Genomic DNA, 5000 nt, shown 5'->3' on the forward strand with positions numbered 1-5000 from the left:
GCCTGGTGAGGTTTCCCGTGTTGAGTCAAATTAAGCCGCAGGCTCCACTCCTGGTGGTGCCCTTCCGTCAATTCCTTTAAGTTTCAGCTTTGCAACCATACTTCCCCCGGAACCCAAAAGCTTTGGTTTCCCGGAGGCTGCCCGCCGAGTCATCGGAGGAACTGCGGCGGATCGCTGGCTGGCATCGTTTATGGTTAGAACTAGGGCGGTATCTGATCGCCTTCGAACCTCTAACTTTCGTTCTTGATTAATGAAAACATACTTGGCAAATGCTTTCGCTTCTGTTCGTCTTGCGACGATCCAAGAATTTCACCTCTAACGTCGCAATACGAATGCCCCCGCCTGTCCCTATTAATCATTACCTCGGGTTCCGAAAACCAACAAAATAGAACCGAGGTCCTATTCCATTATTCCATGCACACAGTATTCAGGCGGGCTTGCCTGCTTTAAGCACTCTAATTTGTTCAAAGTAAACGTGCCGGCCCACCGAGACACTCAATAAAGAGCACCCTGGTAGGATTTCAACGGGGTCCGCCTCGGGACGCACGAGCACGCACGAGGCGGTCGCACGCCTTCGGCTCGCCCCACCGGCAGGACGTCCCATGATACATGCCAGTTAAACACCGACGGGCGGTGAACCAACAGCGTGGGACACAAATCCAACTACGAGCTTTTTAACCGCAACAACTTTAATATACGCTATTGGAGCTGGAATTACCGCGGCTGCTGGCACCAGACTTGCCCTCCAATAGATACTCGTTAAAGGATTTAAAGTGTACTCATTCCGATTACGGGGCCTCGGATGAGTCCCGTATCGTTATTTTTCGTCACTACCTCCCCGTGCCGGGAGTGGGTAATTTGCGCGCCTGCTGCCTTCCTTGGATGTGGTAGCCGTTTCTCAGGCTCCCTCTCCGGAATCGAACCCTGATTCCCCGTTACCCGTTACAACCATGGTAGGCGCAGAACCTACCATCGACAGTTGATAAGGCAGACATTTGAAAGATGCGTCGCCGGTACGAGGACCGTGCGATCAGCCCAAAGTTATTCAGAGTCACCAAGGCAAACGGACCGGACGAGCCGACCGATTGGTTTTGATCTAATAAAAGCGTCCCTTCCATCTCTGGTCGGGACTCTGTTTGCATGTATTAGCTCTAGAATTACCACAGTTATCCAAGTAACGTGGGTACGATCTAAGGAACCATAACTGATTTAATGAGCCATTCGCGGTTTCACCTTAATGCGGCTTGTACTGAGACATGCATGGCTTAATCTTTGAGACAAGCATATGACTACTGGCAGGATCAACCAGGGAGCTGCGTCAACTAGAGCTGAGCAGCCGGCCGCCCGGGAGTGTGTCCCGGGGGCCCGCGCGAACACGCAAGCGTCCGCTCAATTATTCTGCAAACAGGAGGAGGCTGAGCTCCCCTGCACAACACACCTCGAAACCCTCTCAGGTCCCGGCGGCGCGCAGCGCCGTCCTAAGTACTTGGTCGGGTTCGAGAGAGGCGCAATCGCCCGGAGTTAGGCGAGTAGACGCTTTAGGTGCGACCACCCGTGCTCCCAACTGAGCTTGCCGCTGCCGACAGAGGCCCGGGAGCGTGCTGTCGTGGCATTGCCGGCGGGAGACAACACGCGCCACCTACGGTGACCGGCAGCTCCAACGCCAGCGCCACAGAAGGACAAAAGCCCTACTTGGGTGCCGAAGCGAACTCTCCCAGCACAGCGCACGCGCCAACACGTCCGCACAGCTGCGATACAAACCACCTGCGAGAACCGCTGGGGCGACCGAGCAGCAGACGGCGTCGCGGCGCCGAGCGCCGGGCGGCGGCGCATCCTCAGCGCACAAAGTCCTCAATCGGACCAGCACACTGCAGATGGCCACCGCGCTTCGCACCGGGCCCGCGAGGACCTACTTTGGCCGCAAGGCGCCGCGAGCAGGGGGCGCCGGCGCGCAGCTGCGCCGCCTGCCGCGTCCGTCGGCCGGCGCGCCTGCCACCGGCCGCCCCCACCAGCCGGCTGTAGCGCGTGCGCCCACGCACCGCGCTGCCAGCACGCCGGGCGGCCCCCCCTCACCGGCCGGGGACGGTCCCACCCAGCCACCGCCGCGTATCGCCTCACACCCAGATCCCCTTTCACGTTCGTGGGCATGGTGGGTCCCCTTTCACGTTCGTGGGCATGGTGGGTATCCCTGAAACAACCGGTTAATAGCTCGACCGATCGTCGCCAACACTGATTCACCTCTAGCGAGAACAACCGCACCACAACGGGTTACCGGTTGTTCATTTGCGTAACGTCACCAGCAAACGTACACGTCCATCGCCATTTGCAACGAGTATTGCATGCCTGTGTCAGGTGTCACAACACACTACGTCTGCCCACATAGACGCAACAACATGTGCACGCCTAGAGAACACGTGGAAGGTAGACCCCGTACGTATGCGGTGTCCATTGCGCGAACGACTGTCAGCCCGCCTCTGCAGCATGTCGCAGATGTGGAACGCGGTGCAACATGCTATCACGGTGTGTGAGAAGAGACGACTACGTCCGAATACACGCTCCACTACATCAACAGACTGCTCATGCTGATCGCCATCCAGGGCGTCCGTTCCTCCCACACGTCTGTATGGCGTACCACACTGCAATCCAGCTCTTATAGGGAGACGACACGTAGCTGCGTGCACAATATTTGGACTGTATGGTCCGCCGTTGCTAGGCGCTGTCGTCATACGGTCACATGGGCCACGATGTATCATTCAGTACATACGGAGCAATGTGCAGTACAGTTTGTGGGTTTTGCGTACATCGGCGGACAGGTGACAGGCCGTACCACAACGTAGGCTGAGTACGTCGGCATGCGAAGGGCATTGAACATGCAAACTTCTCACCGACCAGCTTGCGAAGGCAGGGGGGAAGGGGGGGGGGCATGTACGTCCTGCTGCTATCCACACTACAGTGTATAGCAGGAGCATGTGGAAAGTCAGCAACACCTGCAAGGTGTTTAACATGACGCGATACACAGGGGACCGGGCAGTGCGAGTAGCGAACTATATTGCGAGGGTTGCGGTTAGGCAACACTACACTACTTTAACGGGTTGCATAACAATTACAGAGCAGGTTCAGCGACAACGTGCGTCAGGTTAAGGCGCAATATAGTTTAGGTTACGGCGCACTTTAGGTTAGGTTAAGGCACATTATAGGTTAGGTTAAGGCACAACATGGGTTACGTTAAGGCACAACATGGGTTACGTTAAGGCACAACATGGGTTAGGTTAAGGCACAACATGGGTTAGGTTAAGGCACAACATGGGTTAGGTTAAGGCACAACATGGGTTAGGTTAAGGCACAACATGGGTTAGGTTAAGGCACAACATGGGTTAGGTTAAGGCACAACATGGGTTAGGTTAAGGCACAACATGGGTTAGGTTAAGGCACAACATGGGTTAGGTTAAGGCACAACATGGGTTAGGTTAAGGCACAACATGGGTTAGGTTAAGGCACAACATGGGTTAGGTTAAGGCACAACATGGGTTAGGTTAAGGCACAACATGGGTTAGGTTAAGGCACAACATGGGTTAGGTTAAGGCACAACATGGGTTAGGTTAAGGCACAACATGGGTTAGGTTAAGGCACAACATGGGTTAGGTTAAGGCACAACATGGGTTAGGTTAAGGCACAACATGGGTTAGGTTAAGGCACAACATGGGTTAGGTTAAGGCACAACATGGGTTAGGTTAAGGCACAACATGGGTTAGGTTAAGGCACAACATGGGTTAGGTTAAGGCACAACATGGGTTAGGTTAAGGCACAACATGGGTTAGGTTAAGGCACAACATGGGTTAGGTTAAGGCACAACATGGGTTAGGTTAAGGCACAACATGGGTTAGGTTAAGGCACAACATGGGTTAGGTTAAGGCACAACATGGGTTAGGTTAAGGCACAACATGGGTTAGGTTAAGGCACAACATGGGTTAGGTTAAGGCACAACATGGGTTAGGTTAAGGCACAACATGGGTTAGGTTAAGGCACAACATGGGTTAGGTTAAGGCACAACATGGGTTAGGTTAAGGCACAACATGGGTTAGGTTAAGGCACAACATGGGTTAGGTTAAGGCACACCATGGGTTAGGTTAAGGCACAACATGGGTTAGGTTAAGGCACAACATGGGTTAGGTTAAGGCACACCATGGGTTAGGTTAAGGCACACCATGGGTTAGGTTAAGGCACAACATGGGTTAGGTTAAGGCACAACATGGGTTAGGTTAAGGCACAACATGGGTTAGGTTAAGGCACAACATGGGTTAGGTTAAGGCACAAATTAGGTTAGGTTAAGGCACAAATTAGGTTAGGTTAAGGCACAAATTAGGTTAGGTTAAGGCACGATATAGGTTAGGTTAAGGCACGATATAGGTTAGGTTAAGGCACGATATAGGTTAGGTTAAGGCACGATATAGGTTAGGTTAAGGCACGATATAGGTTAGGTTAAGGCACGATATAGGTTAGGTTAAGGCACGATATAGGTTAGGTTAAGGCACGATATAGGTTAGGTTAAGGTACGATATAGGTTAGGTTAAGGTACGATATAGGTTAGGTTAAGGTACGATATAGGTTAGGTTAAGGTACGATATAGGTTAGGTTAAGGTACGATATAGGTTAGGTTAAGGTACGATATAGGTTAGGTTAAGGTACGATATAGGTTAGGTTAAGGTACGATATAGCGTAGGTTCAGATACACATTGTTGTAGGGAAAGGTGTATTGGGGGGGGGGGGCGGCAGGTTCGTTGATAGTGATTATCGTAATTGGATGCCTGCGGTATTATCCGATTTGTCACGTCAGGATGCACTTTTGGCTCATGACAGGCGGCGCTCCGATTCCATGGTTGTGGCAGATCTGTGTCTTTCATTCCTGCCATTGTTTGTGTGCTGTGACAGGAGGCAGTATTGTGATGTTGGGTGCACCACTGTGTAGGACATGTGTGGGTGTTCGTGGCTTAGCTGAGCAA

At 52.5% G+C, this 5000-nt stretch overlaps 1 non-coding gene across 1 annotated transcript in view; it reads right to left on the reverse strand.

The window, feature by feature from the left end:
* Window positions 1–1312, reverse strand: part of LOC126435811 (small subunit ribosomal RNA) — a 1909-nt gene extending 597 nt beyond the window's left edge. Inside the window, exon 1 of the ribosomal RNA XR_007580209.1 lies at window positions 1–1312. This exon is cut by the window's left edge and continues 597 nt beyond it. This is a non-coding gene — a ribosomal RNA (small subunit ribosomal RNA).
* Window positions 1313–5000: the final 3688 nt, after the last annotated feature.

Source organism: Schistocerca serialis, unplaced genomic scaffold (assembly GCF_023864345.2).
Source record: "Schistocerca serialis cubense isolate TAMUIC-IGC-003099 unplaced genomic scaffold, iqSchSeri2.2 HiC_scaffold_1219, whole genome shotgun sequence".
Taxonomy (NCBI): Eukaryota; Metazoa; Arthropoda; class Insecta; order Orthoptera; family Acrididae; genus Schistocerca; species Schistocerca serialis.